Consider the following 21311-nt stretch of genomic DNA (forward strand, 5'->3'; position numbering starts at 1 on the left):
CCTTGCATCAAAACGTAATATTCTAGTAAAAAAATAACTTATTGACTTATTTTAATGTGGCACCAATAATAAGCATTTTTGAATGTTTTGACAAACAACTTATATCAATGTCAAACCGGTAATAAAGAGTTCTTGAATAAATTAAACACTTCTGACTTATAATAAGTTGATAAGTGTTTTTGTATAAAAATATAAGGGATTGTTTGATTACCTCTTAATAGTTCCATTAAGAAGTAACCTCTAAATAGTTAAGAGGTGAATCTTGTTTGGCAAAAAAAAAAGTTGTCTCTTAATGGTTCTAAAACACTCTGAATGATTTTGTATCATGGATTTCCTTTAACCATTAAGAGCCCTAATTTCATTGTACACAATTACCAAACAATTATATTTCATTTTGCACTATATCACGAGAGCCTCTTAATCATTCTGACCATTTAATCATTCTACACCAAATCATTCAGCAATTGCCAAACAACCCCTAAGTTGTTTCAAATAAACAATCACAAACACCCCTAAAGATTGCTATTGGAATGATGTGGCATAGAAATTGCTATTTGGTATGTCCATTGCTTTGATTCGCCTATGGGACTTATCAATGTTAAATGTTATTTTATTGGGCTTTTATATTTTTGTAAATTTATAAATCCACATTAAATTTATATAATTGTTAAGAACCTTGGTTTTTGTAACTCATTGTTGTAATGGAGTTTCTGATGATTCGTTTGGTTTGCAGGATTGCTTTTAAGGGATTTGGATTTTATAAAAAGACTTGGATTGGAATAGATTTGAAATCATTTATGTGTTTGGTTTGTAAAATTTGGAATTGAGTTGGAGTCCATAATTTAAAAAATAATGTATAAAAAATTATAAATAACTAAATTGCATTCTTATTAATCGATTATTACAAAACAAATGTTTTTAACATTTTTTAAAACCTTGTTGCATACAATCCTCTAAAATCCCAAGCACGCCCTGAGAATTTCAAAATCTTGTGTTTGAGTTTTAAATCCGGACAATCTAACAAACCAAACATGAGATTTGAATGGATTTAAAATCCAAAATCCTCCAAACCAAACGGGGCCTTAGTTTCTTCGGTTGACAAATTCTTTGTAAGAACTAGAGAAACTCCAGTTTTGGTCCAGTAGTTTTACTGAAAATCTAAAAATTGTGTATCTAGCATGCATTTACTTTGAATACGAGTCATTTCTCTAACATCATCAACTAAGAATCTGTTAAATGCATCATATATCCCTCACGTGAAAGGCATTTTGATCGTTTCGTATGTTTTAATTAAAAAATGATCTTAGAAGTTTTTAAAACACATTTACCTGTATATTCAGAATAAAATTAAAGCAAATAAAAACTAACCTCCCCCAATATTCACCTTTATGAACTATTTTCTTACATAAAACTCGTTTCGACCGTCTTCTCTAGTGAGCCTCTTTCATCATACCAATTTCACTCCTCCATTTACTAAAGCATTATTTATCCAACTACACCTTCTCCTTGGTCCGGATACTGAAACGCACCAGTCATGAGTGATTTTGACCGAGAATTTTCTTTGCTTTCCACTAACAAATAAGAGAATGAAAGGGTTTGGGTTTTTTTGATTTTGCTTGATTTAGGGGAAGGATAATGTCGTGGACCGTTTAACCAAAAGTGCTCGTCAAAAGGAGGAGGTACCGTGCGTCGTTTACATAAATGATATCTCAAATCGTAATACATTTTTGTACTGCCCGGATGCACGGACATCCGCGACTTATGTGCTTCAGATAATACCAGACAGCTCTTCTGGAAGTTCAAGTCGATATGCTTCCATTTCACTAATACCAAATTGATTGTGTTGTTTATAGTTTAAGCTTTATGCAAATCTATTAAGTTTATTTTGTTCGTTTTAGGATATTTTGGAAAACAGGTGCTTACGGAAACGTCCTGTAAACCAAGCGGACATTTCGAATTAGAAACTCGTAAATATTATATCACATTTGCTTTCTAAAGGTTTAAAAATATAACTTTTGGTTGTTTGTTTATCATTTATAGAAATGAGGTATTACAAACCTTTTATCATTTATGTAAATCGGATCTTTCAGATAAAGAGACTGAGATGAGGCTTAACTAGTCTATGTTTTCATTAGATTCAAGGTTTGAACCATTATGTTCCCTTTAATCTATGAAGAACAACAAAGGATAATGTTGATATTTGTTGCGTATTTCCTTATATCAGATAGTTTATATAACCTAAGGTTTTCCCTTTTACGAGGGCGACGACAACTGTAGATAACAAGAGTAATTCTTGTGGCTGGAGATAAGTATACATTCATGATATTCCTCTAACATTCAACAAGGATATATAAACATAGCAATATTAACAAATTGCTCAATATGTGTAAGCTCATTGCGAATTATGGGCTTTGACCTTGATATTCATAATTTTGGTGGTTTGCCATGACATTTCCTGCACGGTCTTGTTTTCACATATTCATAAGCTCTATGGTTTTGAGATCCCTGCACCAAGTTTTTGGTTTTAAGTCGCCGAAGGAGGAGGGGAGGGGAGGGGCTGTTAGAGTGGTGGGTGATATCACGGGGACGGGCAAAGGGAAGAGTTGTTAGAGTGGTGGGTGATATCACGGGTACGGGCAAAGGGAGGAGAGAGTTTTTTTTATCGTATATAAGTAATATATGATATAATTTTTAAAAAAATGGGTAAAGAGAGTGTAAAGATTAAATGTTTTACTCTCGATTAGTGGTGTTAGTACAAATGACTTCATTGAAGTAGGTGTTGAGAGGGGCGGATGTAGCATATAGATGGTGGGGGGATGGGCCCCATTAAAAAGGAATTCTCAATTACTTAGATTAAAAACAAATCTTTTTTAATTTTCTATCACATTCTCCCAGTAATTTCTGATCTATGCCCTCGTCAACCAAAAATATTACTTTGAAATCAACAAAAAAAAAATATCTCAAAACCAACAACAAAAACCGAAAAAGTCAATCTTAATCGACAAAAGAACTTAAAAATCTTTCAAAATCAAACCAAAAACTTTAACAATAATTTGAAACGATGGAATTAGGCTAAAAACACATCGGAAAACTTTGTAGCCCTTTAATCTACCTTAAAGGTGCCTCCACTAGACAAAAATCATGGATACGCCACTAGATGTTGATGGTCCATCAAGTGAAAGGTTGTTGGTTGATTATGATGATAACTTCAATTAAGAATCCACTTAGAGTACACCAATTTAAATAGTTGTTCTCACGTTGAATAGACCTCCAATCTAAAAATTATATTTATTCTCATCAATCACTAAATCCTGAAACAAAAGATCCTTGAAGATTAGATTTGGAGTTACCCTAGTAAATGAAGAAGTGTATGCATTTTAAGATGTTTTTTCTTCTATGCAAAATCCATTACACAAATTCAAATCCTTTAAAGAAATGATAGTGTAATATGTTGGTAAATATTTATTAACAATGCTTAAAACAATTGTAGTATTTCATAAAACTAGTTATAACCATTTTGTAATAAAGAATTTTATAAGACTAGTTGTAGTCATTTTATAAAACGTTATATGGAAGAAAAACAAAAAAAGCATAAAAACCCAGAGTTCGATTAACTACTTGCATATGCAAGATTTTCGATAAAAATATTTGGGATGATGAAGATACATAATAAAGAGTTTAAAATGCCAGCTAAATTAAAAGTGATAAATTAAGTCAAAAGAAAAAAAAATAACACAAATCCAAAAATATATGTTTAAGAAAGTAACATAATAATGGAGAGTAAACTACAAATACTTTTCGTACTTGAAAAAGCAGCTTATAAAAGATATAAGAAACAATCAAAGCAATGACATACATAGTAGATCTGGGTGGAATTGAACCACCAACCTCCCGGGAATTAAACCCCGGGCGCTCTTGCCATTTCAGAGCTCACAGATCTCTCTTCAACTACCCAATTTCACTGCACACTCTTAAGAAGCATAACGTTACTTGATTCCCACAAATTTATCAAGAATAAATGTCTTTTAAATTGCTACTTTCATATATTCTTGACGTCATTCTAGCTTTTTTTATACAAGAGGTGTTTGGAATGCTTAGTTAAAACAACTTATGTTTTTCTACAAAAACTTTTATCAACTTATAAGTCAGAAAGGTTTAACTTCATTACCAATTTGGCACCGATATAAATTGTTCATTACCAGTTCGGCACCGATATAAATTTTTTATCCAAACACTTAAAAATGTCTATTACCGAAATAAGTCAATAAACTATTTTTATAAGCAATCCCATACACCCCCATAATAGAACGTTTTTCACCATTTTAGAACAGAAATTTCTTAAAAGAATACAATAATTTACTGATACCAACAAAAAAGCTTATATAGATGATACCACAATCCACGGTGCAATAAAATCAAATCGATAAACCACTTTTTGCTCCAGAAAACAAAACTGGATACTTAAAGAATCCCACTATATTCCATGTTGAAAGGGGGGAAAAACATGGAAAGAGTGCTTAAAAGGATAAAGAACATATACAACAAAAAGATAGAGAAGCAATATAGAATTTTAGGTGAGAAGCATCTACAGGAAACAGCTAAAACTTCATCCACAAATCAATGAAATTTCAGTGTCCTGCATGCAACCTAAGAAAACACATTTGGTTTAATGGTCCAACCAAAAGTTCATGACACCATCCGATCAGCTAATCTGCAAAAATGAGTTCCAATAGGATACTGGAAAACAAACTACCAAAACTGGGATATAGAAAAAATTTACTGCTTCAAAACTGGTTAAAGTTACAGCAATGAAAATTGGGATAGAAGATACCAATCAACAGATATCCGCAGCTAAGGTATCACATGGCAAGAGAGAACATCCAATTAGACTCCTGATATCATTAAGAAAACATCGAAACGGAATCACATCACTTTGATCATATGAGAAGCCATGAGTAACAGCTGGATCATTTGAGAAGCCACATATGAACAGATCATGAGTGACAACCTTACCTTGCAAGCCACATGCAAGTACCAAAACCTGTCATGCATTCAAACCGCTAGTTCCAAGGGTTGTCAAGTGCAAGACAGATCATGAGTGACAACCATTCACCGCTAATGCTGAGGGTTGGATGCAAATAGCCAAGTCACCAACAGTATAATAAACATACCAGACAGCTGATCAGGAAACAGAAGCCACAAACTTGATGACCCCCATCAGCAGCAGAGGCAGCAGCACTTCCAGTCCCAACTCTTGTAAATCAGCGAGCTCCTTGGTCCACCTAAAGAAGAGGAAGTTCCAGCAGCAGATATGCCCCCCAACAGTTTAGCTTAAAGTCCTCCCTTCCAACAAGATATTACATCAACAGTTGAGGGTGATTAAGGTCAAACAACCAGTAGCTCTGACAAAGACGGTATCTGAAATTTCCAGCTCTTACCAACCACCTCCTAATAGAAGGTCAGGCGACCATAACATACAAGACGATTGAACACTTCAACAGAACCTAACCCATTAACAACAGAAACCACCATGTACATGGGTGTCCAGTACAAAACAAACATGAAAATGGTCTCAAGACCTCTTTAAATGTAGCAAAATACAATCAAGAACCCAGAAAATGAATAAATGGATCATAGCATGAAGTTGCGAACAGCTTTGGTTTTAGAAGCTATACATTTGTTCAGTTATGCACAGTTACCGGGTTACAAATTATCAGAGCATTAATCAGATTACCATTATACAATTTGTCAGTCGGCGCATATTGAGATTGTCAGGTGCAAGACAGATGTATCCATAAAAATTTCCGAAAGCCAAACATGGCATGTGCTATTATCAAGTAGAACACAGCACACCATCGTATGCAGAGTGGCCAAATTCTGTTTCTAATGGAAGCTCTTAAAAACATGGTTTGCAAATTGAACAAAACTATTCAGGGAAGAAACTATTTTATATGAATGTTGTGAGGCGGTTGAATGGAGAAGTTTGATAACCAAATTTAAAGGACTAACAAAATTTATTGTGAACCTGTTAAAACAAATAACGATATATCTTTTAGACCAACATCCATTTATAAAGCACCGTTGGATCATCGTCGTCATTTATATTCCAGAAGATTTATAGGTTTCTTATGCATGTCAAAGGTAGTCTTATGTGACTTGCACAAAAAGCTCTTACTCATGAAACTAGAGCCTTGTGGCGAAAATGTTTGTGGTGCAATTTAAAAAAATTGTTGGTTCAAAAGGCCAATTAAGTAGCCATGATGTATCATATCATTTGACCAAAATTTGCGACATATATTGTACAGGACCACGACAAGCAGTTTGACAGATAGTACCTTTTGGATGAGAATCAGGTGATGCTTAATGTTGATGGGGGTTCACTTGGATAATGGTTGTTGCTGTTGCCACGGATTGAACATTTGGACTGTAAGAGGCTTTGAGAACCGATAGAGCGCCAACGCATAAACGCAAATTCACACACACACACAAAATAAGGCGCACACCAGAGGAGAGATCCCGGGCAAACCCCGTGCGACCTCCCCTCAAAACAAAAACTGTTCTTCTTTTATTAGGATATGATGGCCTGCCATGCGAGCGCACCCAACATGGCAAAGGCTAGATAACAGGAGGCAATAGGACTTACACAGCTCCTACAACAAACGAGTCCCGTTCCATCCAACTACTTGCTCTACATACAAACCTGGATGTCAATTCCACACTTCAAGTTCCCAAAGGTACATGAACATGGAGTTCCAGCGAGTCAATCTTTGATAACAAAGATGAGACCGACTTAGATTCTGATGATCAACACAAGCGGACCAAACGTTTCGTAGCCGTAAATTCAACTGAATCACGACCATCATAGGAAGTCACCCAGCCACAACGAACAGGCAACCATAGGGACCTGAAATCCAAACAAAAACTCAGATTCTAGAAGAGCACGTCATCCAACAGAAAAGAATAAAAAGAAAATCTGGAGTAGGTACTTACCGGTGACTCTTCACAAGAAAAACATAATTCTAGAATCTTTCAATGACCCGATAGACGCTTAACCCTTCCCCTCTCCTGCTTACAAAACAAAAAGAATCAGAAATCCATGACAATCGCTACCCAAAAGGATCTAAAAGAACGATAAATCTCAACATGTACAAAAGAACGTTTAACCGTACCTTCCAATCTGCTATCGAGCAGCAAATTGCAGATCTGAAACGTTGACAACAGATCCATGCCGGATAAATCAGATGCTGACCGTTCAAGGTAGATCGATGACGGAAATCAACAACTCACATCAAACCAATCAGTTCTTTGAAAAAAAAATACAGGACCAATAGATAGATCCAAAAGAAAAAACCACATCAAAACGTAGATCGTCTACCGATCTACCTCGATAACATGTTGATCGAATCAAACTCGAAAGGCTCGACATCAGATCTGAGATTTTCCCAATATGAAGACAGGATATACAGACGGTTGTCGACGAGATGAAATTTTGCAATATCGTAATTTGCGTTTTATAGAAGCTAGGGTAGATATGGACGGATGAGATTGAAAGATAGAACGATAATCCGACGGTCTATAGACGAGATGGTGACGTGTAGGATTAATAATTCCAATAAAGGCGATCGCACGAGAAATTAGACACTTTCGCAACAAGAAATTTCGTAGCCGCATTCTATAAGGGGAACCTACGTAAATAACTCTCTAAAATAAGAAAAAATACATTTTTAATTCTAAAATTTATAAATTTAACAAAATAATCAAAAGTTACCTTGTTAGCATCGTTTGGTGTGTACAGAAACCTCAATGCAAACAAAAATTGAAGTGACCCAATGTGACCGAGCCCTGATCCCTTTGACCACATTCGTGACCACTTCCTCAAGTTTGATGATACATTATATCTGATATGTATATATTTAGAAATAGGAAAAAGAGTTACTAAGAAAGCAATTTTTTTACCTTTCCTGATAGAAAGCAGGAAAGGGGAACGTTTTTTTTAAAAAAGATGAAAAATGAAGGAAAGGTTTTTTTTAAGAAAAAAAAAAACATTGGTGTTGACCATATTTGTTGGTGGAGAGTTCAAAAAGCTTGCATCAATGACTTGTACGTAATGCATCATTGTTAGTAATTAAGAGATTTTCAGTTTTTATACTTCAAAAAACATTACTCTTATTTTTGTTGTGTTGCAATTAAGACTTTGATATAAATGAATATTAAGGTAGTATATATATATATATATATATATATATATAAATATAAAGAGAGAGAGATAAATAGATTAGCTCATCTATAAAATTTGATATAAACAATAAATCTTTTATAGATGATAAGACCAACTCTTGCATCAAAACGTAAGATTTTAGATATATTTATCTAATCTTTTTCAATAGATGTAACAAGTAAAATATGGTGTAAATGGATAGAGTTATGCCAAATTTGGTGTGTTACTATTCATCACACCAAATTTGGCATTCCACTATCTCCATTAGAGTAATTTGGCGTCAAATTTGCAATTTGGTGTGTCCACTGTTGTGATTTGAGACGAATTTGGTATTTGGTGTCCCTATAAGATGTGGTCATACAAGAACCTTATCATGTTAAATGTTATTTTATTAGGCTTATTTAACTTATATATCTGCATTAAATATATATATATATATATATAATTATTAAGAACATTGGTTCTTGTGTTAGTATTCATCACACCAAATTTGGTGTTTTCATTGTCTCCATTAGAGTGATTCGGTGTCAAATTTGCTATTTGGTATGTCCATTGTTCTGATTTGAAACGAATGCGGTATTTATTTGGTGTCCTCATCGGAGATGGTCTTACAAGAACCTTATCATGTTAAATGTTATTTTATTAGGATTTTATACCATTTTTTAACTTATATATCAACATTAAATTTATATAATTATTTAAAACATTGGTTCTTGTAAATCATTACGGTAATGGAGCTTCTTGATTTCTTGATTGACGATACTATTACAACAAAAAAGAGGTCCGTGTAAGTCACTTTATTGCAGAATCTCTTAGAGCACCTTCAACAGAAGGTTATAAACACTATCCCAACAAGTCTTATAAGAACTGGAGTAACCCCACTTTGGTCTATCTGGTTTTATCAAAAATCTGAAAACCGTCTGTCTACTTTAATAAATACAAAAATAGTCTCAATAGCATGCATTTGGCTTTGAAAACGAGTCATTTGCCTTAACATCATTAACCGAGAATTTGTTAAATACATCATGTGTCCCTCACGTTAAGGGTATTTTGGTCATTTCACATGTTCTATTACAAAAACAGTACAAATCTTTAAAGCACAAGTACAAACATTTCTCATATATTCAAAAAGAAACAAACAAATGAAAAACTAGCCCCAAAATCAACCTCCCCCCTCCAAAATCATCACCGTTGTGAGCACCTTTCTTCAAACCAAACACACTTTTGTCATCTTATCAGGTGAGCCTCTTTCTTCACACCAAATTCACCCGATCATTAGAGGGGTAATCTTTTGCAAACCCCTCCAATATCACAATCATTACAAACTAATCCAAGCCGTTGGTTTATGAGAAAAGGTATTCTTATTTTTGTAAGTTAAGGGTAAAGATGTCCTTTTCCATTTTGTTCAATTTTGTGATCATTTATTTTAGGGTGGCGGTTAAAATGTGGAAGTATTTATTTTATTTTAGATAATTTCCGGTTTATGATTAAGTGTTTTTTTGTATTATTGTATATATCTGGTATTCATAATTAATTTTTGTTTATAATTATTTTTGATTATTTTGATCACTCGCTTATCTTTGCAATGGACGATGAATTCATCATTTCTGATATAGCCACTGAGGAGTTTGTAATGGCAAACAATAATAACAAGGTGTCATTTTCAGATGTAGAAGGATTTGTTAATCCCACTCAAGTTGGAGATGATGCAGTTCATTCAGACGTCTTATTGATACATGATAAAGCATCTGGTTAGTCGTTAAATAATTGGACTGGTGTAGCTGGTTACTGATTTTGAGGAATAGTTTGTTGTTTTTATTCTTTCCAATTTCATGTCACTGTTTAAGTTTTAGATTGTACTACGTTTATGAGAATAATGGATTGTTTTTTATATTTTGGAAATTATTTTGATTTTATATTTTGAAATAAAATTATTTATTTGGGGCTAATTTGGTAATGATTTAATAATTTTTTTTATTAACATGGATATCCAACCCGCTATGCGAGCTGACTAATTCAATGACGACCACTTGCTTTGTAGATAGCCCGGAGTCACCGCATTTGAACCTCCGTGGCCACAAGAAGATTTTTATTCCTCCTTGGATTTGAAGTTGAGACCTCCTGATACATTTGACATTTGGAGTCAAACTCAAACCAATGAGACATTGTCCTTGTGGTTTATTTAATAATTGAGGTTTGTTGGGAGTTGTGGCTATTATTGTGCCACCTCGCTCTTCAATTCACTTGTTATTGTCCGGCCTATAAGCGGGTCGGGTTTGCTAACATGCTAACGGGCTTAAAATGTGTAATTTTTATAAATCTATAAACTTGATCACTAACAATTAATTAACAAACGTAGAACTAAGGCCACCCACATGGGGCTTGCAAACACAATTGCAAATCAACTTTTGTTAGAGTATGAGTTGCCAAGTAGGAAAAACCTTGCAAAATTTGCAAGTCAATTTGAAAGCCACGTGGGCCACCCACTTCCCTCCAATTTTATTTTTCTTTCTTTTAATTATTTAAATAAAYTAKYKWWMYMYWAAACAATTAATTTTATAAATTAATAATGTTAATATATTTTTAATTACATTAATTATATAATAAATTAAATTATTTTAAACATTAAATTTTATAATTACATAAAATTATAATCTAATATATAAAATTATATCATATTATATCATATATTAATCATTTTAATTAACATTGAATTAAAATAAAACATGTTATTAATTAAAAAATAATTAGAATGTATATATAAATAATTTATAAAATAGTTAATAAATGTTGTAGTGGGGACCACTTTTGAAAGTGTAGGTAACGTGACACAGTTGAAAGTGTTGTAGGTGAATTGCAGGTGTGTGAAAGATAATTGCAAAAGCTGATGTGTCACAATTGAAAGTGTAAATGGATTGCAGGGATGTGGATGGTCTAAGAAGTAAAAAAAACACTGTTGCTATTAAAAATTTAAGCAACTAAAGTGACACATGAATTTCAACAAGTGGAGAAACAAATGAAAAACAAACAACTTTTTGGTCTTTTTTGGGTTCTCAAGAATAACCAAAGAATCTCATCTTATAGCTTTAGTAATTTAATTTTAATATACTAGTATAATTTTAATTAATGGTAAAAAAATATGAATTTTAAAATATAAAAGGGTTCAGCCGGCCTGTCCATATTTATTTTTATATTGCATATGTCCGTCCGTTAATTTTAATGAACAAACTCGGGTCTGCCCATTTTCTCGATAATGGTTGTCCGAGCCCGTATTTCTAGCGAGCCGAATGGACCGAGTTTAATGGGTCATCCATGAACAACTCTACTTAATTGCATACAAAACTACAATCTTAACACCGTTTTAATGACAACCGTTAATCATATGTATCTACAGTCACAAATGAGTTGTAACTTTGAAGAGGTTTGTATTTGAAGGACTCTCTCTCAATAGATATATATATATATATATATATATATCAGTGTTCAAAAAAACGCGTCATGACGATATGGTGCAAGACGCATTTCCGCCGTTACGCAATGACTCATAGTGTTTCTGTAAGGCATGACTCACGCCATGGCGTGCCGCAATGCGCGTTTTTTGTAACGTGATTTTTTTCAAAAAAAAATTTAGCTTTGTTTTTATACATTTAACTTTATATTTTACATTTTTAGAGATATAACTAATCACATAATTTACAGTTTCACAATCCATAAACATTACAGACTCATGTTAAAATGAAGTTATAGAATTACCTTTCTAAGTTCAAATTTAAATATTTAATCAAAAAACCTTTTTTTATAATAATAATAATCTATATGATTTTTATATTCTAATATGAATGTACATTTTTTTATATCATTATCTAATTAGATAATATATAGAAAACATATATCTATATATATAATTCTACATACACATACAAATTTGTTGGCTTATGTTACGCCTTGAAAAACGTCGCTTACTCGCCGTGATATGTAAGGCTTGAACTTGCCGCCACGCCAAGCCTATTTGAATTTTGATATATATATATATATTATAAGCAAGTATAATTTCTAAAAAGAATATATAAACTAAACCGCTCTCATTTAACAGACTTTCAATTAGTGATAATGTTAAGAGAAATTACTTGTGTTTACTGCTAAACGCATTGGAGTAAGTGACGATGATCCATCAAGTGAAAGGTTGTTTGTTGATTATGACAATTACTTCAATTGAGAATCTGTTTTGAGTACAACCAATTTAAATTCTTGTTCGTCTACGTCGAACGAAACCTCTACTCAAAAATCACATTTGTTCTCGTCAAATCCCTAAATCCTGAAACAAAAGATCCTTGAATGTCAGATCTGCTATTTCCCGATAAACTAAGAACTCTCAGCATTCTTAAAAAACTAACATTTATTTTCCTCTAAGCAAACACCACTGTATGATAACAAAACCTTCAATCATGTAAAATATTATAATGTGTATAAACACTTAATAACAATGATTGATAAGAATAATCATAGTGACCTTGTAAATGTAATAAAACCCACAAATAATTCATAAGAAAAACGTAAACAATTTCGTAAAAGTAGTTATAACCGTTTTGTAACGAGACGAAAAATTGTGTGAAAAAAGAAATTATGGTGAAAATCATAAGAAGGGATTTGAACAATTGATAACTTTTAATCTCATGCGTCCATGTTTGAAAGGAAACTGATCCAGTGCAATAGTGCACCTTATCAATGTTAGACATTTGTAACACCCGTAAATCTTTCCCTTTTCCCTAAGCCTTTCGCATCAAGAGTTCTCGTTCCGTTGGTGAGGTATGCGTTTTCATCCACGTATTTAGAGCTTTAGTCATCCCAATTCTTTTCAACCTTCTCTATTTTGTACTTTCTGCATATATAAATATAAGTTTCCTTCAAGATAAGCTTTCCTCGGAATTGAGTAGAATAAAAAGAAAGTGTGGGGGGTACCTGCCACCTTTGGGTTGTCCTATCCTCTCTGTACTTTTGAATCAAAATGTTCCCTAAAGTTCTTTTCCTTCCAGGAAGGTTTGATTTTGGGGGAAGAGAAGCCTTTAGAGGAAGGAAGGATGGGGGATAAGGTAAAAAAAAAAGAAAAGGAAAGGAACCAACTCCTTCTCTTGGGACAAAGGCAAAAACACCAGCTGCGGAAGCCTCCGTCGAAGACCGATCTTCATTTGAGGACTGCAACTCTCGCTGGACAGCAGCCGCGACAGCAAACAGCAGCCTGTTGTGCCTTTCGTCACCTCGCCAAGACCTACAGCCCTTTTGCAGTCGACTGTGGAAGAGGAAGAAACAGCCCCGCCTGCTGCCTGTTTTTCTTCATTCCCGACTGTCCAACAGCAACAGCAGCGCCTGCTTGTTTTTCCTCGTTCCTTACCGTCCCCTTTTAGTTCAAGATTATTGGGGATTTCTCCTAAACCCTCCATGTGAGTTCAACTTAAATCTTTAAATGGAATTTTATACTATAGAAAGGAAGTAATTTTCTTATCTCATGTTTTAACTTCATACATCTAACTTCTTGGTCGAAATAAAGATTTTGGGACAAAGGTTGAACTAGATAGATCTCGTTTTAATGATAAATTGAGTTTAGATAAATGGTTTAATCACTTGGTAAAATACCCATTTAACTCTAAAGCCCTCATSCTCTTAGTTTGGTGTCCCATTTTGGCGAGTGGGGATATTTCAATAAGTTTGGGCATACGAAATCTTCTGGATAAGTGAGTACTAAGATGTTTATGGCTCCATATTTAAGTATATTACTAGAATATAGTGGGTTTAAAGCATGAAGTTTGTTTCATTGTATTTGGTGTGAAGGGTGGTGTGAGTTGTAATTAGGCATTATGATCATTATGAAAATTCCAAATCACCTTCTCACTCCCACTCGGAAATAGGCATTGTGATTATTATGTAATTTCCGAGATAAAGAACTTATGATCACGACCGAATAGATGACTGGTTTAAATTGATGTCGATGGTTTTATACCGGTAAGTGATACTCTATAATGTTAATCTATAACTTATTTTGTGTTCCGTCATAATTAATGGTAAATCGGGTCTCCCCCGTCATCTTCGGATGTCTTGACACTCCCACGTATTATTTATGATTCATTTTCTATATATATATATATAAATATCGTACGATACTACGTCATTATTTATATTTATATAGTGCATGTATATCGTTTTATTTTATTCGTGGGAATGATGGTGTAAGTTGGTGATAGGCATTGTGATTATTATGTAATCACCAAATCATCCTCTCACTTTCACTCGGTAATAAGCATTGTGATTATTGTATAATTACCGAGGTAAAGAGCTTAAGATCACGGCCGACTACATGATTGGTTTAGGTTGATGTCGATGGTTTTAAACATGTGAGTGATGCTCTATAACGTTGATCTATGACTTACTTTGTGTCTGTCATAATCAACGGTAAATCGGGTCTCCCCCGTCATCTTCGGATGTTTTATTGTTCCACTTCGAGTTATTCAGGTCTTATTGTCTCTATTCCTGTTTAAAGTTACGTCAACTATTTGCATGTATATTTTTATATATGTTCCTTTATGTTTACGTAAGCTCTTTTGTTTGGACTCACTAGGCGTAAGCCTAACCCTCTCTCTTTCTTGTTATAATTACTATTTAGGTTCCTTTAACGGTGGGGCTCTAAAGGGTTGAGATGAGCGTTGGTTCGTGAAAGACTCTTTTGTAATTATAGCCTTGTTACTTTTGAACGTTGCGTTTTTGATGTTACCGCATTTTGGAGATACCCGTCTCTAATTTAAAAAAATCTAGATTAGTAGGTTGTTATTTATCTTCTCAGTAGCGGAATTGTAAACGCTATACTACTACTTTTGTTGGGTGAAATTTGTTTTTTTTTTATTTAAGATTCTAGTTCTCGTTAGATATTTTCGGTTTAGACTACCCTTTTTTTTAGGGTGTTACAAGTTGGTATCAAAGCTCTAGTTTAAGCGAACTGGGTAAGGAACTAAGATGCCTAGACTTAAGCTGAGATTTTAAGCGTTAATTGGTGAGTTATGGGTAGAACATTTAAGATAAGGGAATTTTAGAGTCATCAGAGTCGCATAATTCATGAACTGTGATGATGGTGATTGAGAACCCTTATGTATAACCTATTCAAAATCTCACTTAGCTAATGTCATTTTGAGTAAGTTGTTACATTCGTGTACTTGAATCCACTATTATTACAAAAAAAAAGGATGTTAAGATGTCAATTAAGTGATAATAAGTCAGAGAAAGCTCCGAGTTTCGGTAAGGACTAGTGTATGCCTAAGGGCCTATGTACGAAGTCAAATTAGTAAAACAAACATTGGTTTGAGATCTTCCTAGTGAGGTAAGTGATGTAACATGTGTTCCCTACCATATAGAGAGATGGCAAGGCAAGGCAAGGCAAGGTAGAGCATGTACTATAAGTTATGATGCAATGCCTCAACAATATTTAGTATGAATGTTATTTAAGCATTAATGTCTTTAGCAACTATTAGTGTATCCATCAAGTATGCATCAGAGTATCAATAAGGACATTAGCATTGTGTATCATGTTCTATAAAGTATCATAAGTAGTGCTTACCTATCGTCCATCATGAATGATGAATACTTCCAACAATGTTCAGTTATGGAATGACACATTTAGTAATTTTCACAGATTTTGTGGCCGAATTAGAAGAGAAGTTCATACATTTGAAGATCCGCGATTTTGTAAGAGATTCATGTTTCCAACCTTCTTTGCTGCTAATATGATAAAACCACCGAATTTTGATCCTGGCTTCAATTTGAGACTACTACTTTAGCTGCTTGACCGAACTTTGGTCATTTGGAGTCTCTTTCTAATAGTTGTTTTTTGGCTTCCCGGGCAAAAGTGGTCTGAGAAGAAAAGAAGACCATGCAACATTTTCTCCATTCTTGATCGACTTTATACCCTGAATACCATCAATAGTCGAGCCTTTTTGCTCAAAATCTTTGAATGAAATATCTTCATTTGAATAATTTGTTCTCGGATTCACCGCCTTTCTTAAATACGAGTAGATTGCTTTGTGAATCTTTTCTTGATCTCTTCACTATAGAACAAGATACTTGGATATAGTTACCACACAACATGATGCTTCCAACCTATCTGCCAACAAGGAAAAACCAAAAAAACCATAGGAGATTTCAAGAATACATTTAATCAAAAACCTATCTAATCAGAAAACCTATCTGATTAAAAAGTAAATAGAAAACCTAGAAGAACATGGCACTAGGGCAAAATCAAAAACCATGAAGAGAAACCATAGACTATAAGAACAAACCACAAACACATCAAAAACCATACTTGGAACCGAAAGCGTGAATGGAAGCAAAGACCTGAGGAGGAGGGTCTTTATTGCAAATGTAGTTGGAGAAATTTAGGGGAAATTAAATGACCGATAAAGGAGTAATGTTTTCTAACTGACCAATTAAGTCATTGACTAAAAGAATAAGTCACAATCGAACAACTATAATTATGGCTTATTTTGAATACAAAAATCATATTATAATAAAATAAAAAATATATATCCACCCTGCAAGAAAAACTTATACGCATCAGAAAACACCTTTTGGAGAAATCAAAGATGAATATAAGAAATTATGAAACGCTAAATGATAGATCTGGGTGGAATTGAACCACCAACCTCACGGGAATTGGACCCCGCGCGCTCTTACCATTTCAGAGCTCACAGATCTCAACAATTATCATCCCAACTTTTAAGGTTAAGAAGCATCCCATTTTTAAATTATTACTTACCAATATTTTAGAATCATTTATGGCTTTTTGTAATAAAACATTTCCATCATTTTGGAACTAAAATTTCTTGAAAGAAAACTAGGGATTTACCGATGATGGATAATCATCCCAAACCAACTTTCACAAAGTGATAAAATCGTTTACTACATTTTGCTCCAGAAACTTTACAGGATCACACTATTGAGAATAGAAAGAAATAGAACAAGTGCTTAAAAATAGACATTTATAACAACAGTCAATAGATGAGCAAAATAGAGCTCGTCAGGTGACAAGCATCTATAGGAGACGGCTAAAACTTCATCCACAAATCATGAAAATTTCAGTGTCCTACATGCAACTTAAGAAAAGCTCAACTACATTTGATCAACTGGTCGACTACAGATTGCAGCACCATCAGAGACATCAGGTCAAATCATCTGCAACAATGAGTTTCAATAGAGTACTAAAAAACATACTATCAACAGAATTACTGCAACAGAACTGGTTAAAGAAAGTTACAGCAACAAAAATTGAGAGGGAAGGTACCGATCAATGAAAATTGAGAGAGAAGGTACCGAATGGCAAATAGAACATCCAACTAGACTCATGCCAGTATAGCTATAACACGTGGATCAGATGAGAAGACAATGAGTGGCAACCATGCATGCCACACCCCGGACGAAATTACATCATGCAAGCATCGTAACCTGTTTGCATTCACACCGATAATGCCGCGGACCGGACCCAAACGGCCAAAGCTTTGTCAGTGAGGAACATACCAGCCAGCACTTCCAGAAGGCAAAACAGCAGAGAAAACATCTTGCTATAATAAGCAACAGCGACAGCCAGAGGCCACAACCTTGAAGTCCAGCAGTAGCAAAAGCAGCTGCTTTGACAAAAAGGCGGCTACAGCACTTCCACTTGCAACTCTTGCATATCAGCAAACTCTTGATCCACCTAGAGAAGATAAAGTTCCACCAGCAGCATTGCTTACAACATTTTTGCTCATCGTCTCCAACCAGATATTACAACCATAGGGGTCATGAAAAGCAAACAACCTAGTAGCTTTTGATGGAGATGGTATCTGAAATTTATAGCTCTTACCACAAACCTTATCATGTAAGGCCAGGCAACCATAGCATACAAAACAATTTAAACTCAATACAGACAGAACTCCACCCATTAACACAAAACACAAATTTGATGTCCAGTATAACATAAGATAAAAATATAAAAATGATCGCAAAACCTCAAAATGAAGCAAAAAATATAATCAATTAAAAAAGCATAGGGAAAGAAAAAATTAATTAAACAGATTCTGGCATAAAGTAGCGAACCGTTTTGATCTCCAGGTGTTGTCTTATGAAATGCTGCATCACAAAAGTCGTGTATTGGGACTGAGAAGAGTAAAGATTGCATGATAAGTATGATTCATAAATATGTAGACCCTTCCACGACACCATTGGGTATGTGCTACTTTAGAACATTAGCGCACTATTGTATGCATAGGTGGCTGAATTCTGTTTCCAATGGAACACTTAAAAAATATTCTAGTAATATTTAGATTTATGTAGCGACGCAGTTGAAAGATCAAGGTTTGGTATAAGCTCAATTAACGGACAATAACAAATTTATTGTGAACCCTGCAAGCCGAAGACAAGTCATTCTGATCATCCACCCTTAAAAAGGGTTGGTAGTTTGTCGTCAGTTCTATTCAGAAGAACTACAGGTTAAATCATGCTTGTCAAAAACCTGTTATATTCATCTCAAACGTAGAGCTTTGTACAAAAATTATGATGGAATAATTTAATAGAAACCGCCGGTTCAAAAGCCTACCAAGAAAGTTGCAGGGATGTATAATATCATTTGACTAAACTTTGCGATATATATATTGTAAACGATCACGACAAGCAGTTTGACGGATAGTACCTTTTGCTGAGAATCAGGTGATGGTTAATGTCGATGGGGGATCACTTGGATAAACGATGTTGATGTTGCCACGATTTGGACTGTAAGAGGCTTTAAGCACGGATAGAGTAAAAACAGGCACTCGAACACACACACACACACACACAAAACACAAGGCGCGCACACCAGAGGAGAGATCCCGGGCAAAACCCGTGCGACCTCCCCTCAAAACAAAAACAATATTTTTTATTAGGATATGGCGGCCTGCCATGCGAGCGCACCCAACATGGCAAAGGCCAAATAACAAGAGGTAAGAGGACATACAGGACTCCACTACAAACGAGACCCGTTCCTTCCGATTACTTTCTATATATACAAACAAACCTGGATGTCGATTCCACACTTAAAGTTCCCATTAGTACATGAACATCGTCTTCCAGCGAGTCAAAACTTTGATCACTAAGATGCATTTGATAAAAGATTCTGATGATCCATCAAACGAACAAAAATCTCCGCATCAATTATTCATCTGGATTACTACCTCCAGAGGACGACACTCGCAACCAACGAACACTGTACCAAGAAAACCTGAAATACAATGAAAGAAGTGAGATTCCAGAAGAGGAACCCAAAACGGCTAAACGATCTACCCTCCAAGACGATACTGGTGATTCTAAAAAGCAATCGGTCTAAGAATAAGAAGAAAAACCAGAGTAGGCGATGAAGAATGACCAGCAAGAAAAACATAATTCTTTGTAATTTCAAAGAATCGTCGACGTTTATCCCTCCCCCATCTCCCGATTAAAACCAAAAAGAATCGGAAAACGATCAATAGTAATCGCTAGCCCAAAAGCAACCAAAAGAACGATAGATCTCAACTGCATATACAAAGCGACGATTAACCGTACCTTCCAATCCGCTTTCAATCAACAAATCGCAGATCTGAAACGTAGACAACAGATCCGTGACGGTTAAAGGTAGATCCACGGCCATCAACACCTCACGTCAAACCAATCGGTTTTCTGCAAAACAACACGATCGATAGATGGATCCAAAAGAAAAAACACATCAAAACGTAGATCGTCAACCGATCTACATCGATAACATGTTGATCGAATCGAACTCGAAAGGCTCGACATCAGATCTGAGATTTCTCCCAATATGAGGATAGGATATACAGTCGGTTGTCGGCGAGATGATATTTTCTCTAGTCTCATAATTTGCGTTTTATGGAAGCGAGGGTAGATATGGACGGACGAGATTGAAAGATAGAACAATGATCCGACGGTGGATAGAGGAGATCGTGACGTGTAGGATTATACTTAATTCCAATAAAGGCGGTCGCACGAGAAACTTGACGCTTTCGCAGCAAGAAATTTCGTAGCCGCATTTTAGAAGCCTACGGTTCAACCCACCCGACCCGATAATCCACAACTACACCGCCTCGTTTTTATGTTGAGACGCCAAACTTCAAGTTTTTCAAAAAAATACCCAATTTAGAATTTTTATTTCAATTATACCCCAACTTGTTTTATAAACCAAATCAAAGTGACCCATTAAATTGGACCCAGGAGTAACGTTTAAGGGTAGAATGGACATTAAGAAAACACTAACTCAATGGCTAAACAAGGTGTTTTAAAAAAAAAAGAACATTTGATTTGCGAAAAGGATTAAGGGGTCGTTTACCAAACGTTTATCTGGGTAAGCGTTTACCTAGTAACATTACCTCATCAAATGAATATGATAAGAACCAAAAATATTACCCGGTAAAAGCGAGACAAAGACCAAAACTCTTACCCGGTAAGTGAGAGCGATGACTCTTACCATTATAAACGCTTATCAGGTAAATTGTTGCATATAATGTCGTTTTGGTGGACTAAAATCTTACCCGCCAAGTAAATAATAGTGTAAAATTTCACCGGTAAGCACTTACTGGATAAGTGTTCGATAAACGGCCCCTACGAAAGTTTTATTTGAAACTTCAATTTTGAAAAAAAAAAAAACGACAAGAAAAATAAAGAAAATGAAAACCATGTTGCATGATAGCAGAAAGTGGAAATAATTGCGAGGGTGGTAGTTAAATTGATATGATAAATATTTATGATTTGAAGGCACACTTTTTTTATTGGGAGGGAGGCACACTTACGGTTACGGGTGTCAAAAAATTCTGAAGCCGAATAACTTATCAAAACCAAATGGTTTCAGGTTATTCGGTTTTTATCTTAAATGATACAATTAATCGAATAATATATGCCTTATATCGGTTCCATGTTCAATTTCTTTTACTAATGTGGTTAAACCTGCATATTATACTGCTATACATATATGTATATGTATATATGTTATTATTTCAGTTGAATTGAAAACAAATAAACATATTACACATTAATAAAAAAAAGGCGATCGGTTAAT

At 34.6% G+C, this 21311-nt stretch overlaps 2 long non-coding RNA genes across 11 annotated transcripts; both read right to left on the reverse strand.

The window, feature by feature from the left end:
- Positions 1 to 4368: 4368 nt before the first annotated feature.
- Positions 4369 to 7492, reverse strand: LOC112515134. 4 transcript variants are annotated; one of them, XR_003069496.1, is made up of 4 exons: positions 7170 to 7492; positions 6991 to 7065; positions 4832 to 6904; positions 4369 to 4711 (listed from the first exon to the last, which is right to left on the reverse strand). It is a non-coding gene; the product is annotated as an uncharacterized LOC112515134 (long non-coding RNA). The 4 variants fall into 4 exon arrangements; XR_003069494.1 differs by having other exon boundaries at positions 4369 to 4892; positions 5014 to 6904; positions 7170 to 7491; XR_003069495.1 differs by having other exon boundaries at positions 4369 to 5504; positions 6336 to 6904; positions 7170 to 7489.
- A 9638-nt stretch (positions 7493 to 17130) lies between these two features.
- On the reverse strand, positions 17131 to 20193 carry LOC112515265. Of its 7 annotated transcripts, none has more exons than XR_003069506.1 (4): positions 19808 to 20193; positions 18921 to 19487; positions 17567 to 18361; positions 17131 to 17428 (listed from the first exon to the last, which is right to left on the reverse strand). It is a non-coding gene; the product is annotated as an uncharacterized LOC112515265 (long non-coding RNA). The 7 variants fall into 7 exon arrangements; XR_003069504.1 differs by having other exon boundaries at positions 17538 to 18361; XR_003069507.1 differs by having other exon boundaries at positions 17131 to 17698; positions 17771 to 18361; positions 19808 to 20191.
- Positions 20194 to 21311: the final 1118 nt, after the last annotated feature.

The sequence above is a fragment of the Cynara cardunculus genome, assembly GCF_001531365.2.
Source record: "Cynara cardunculus var. scolymus isolate 2C chromosome LG 7, CcrdV1, whole genome shotgun sequence".
Classification (NCBI taxonomy): Eukaryota; Viridiplantae; Streptophyta; class Magnoliopsida; order Asterales; family Asteraceae; genus Cynara; species Cynara cardunculus.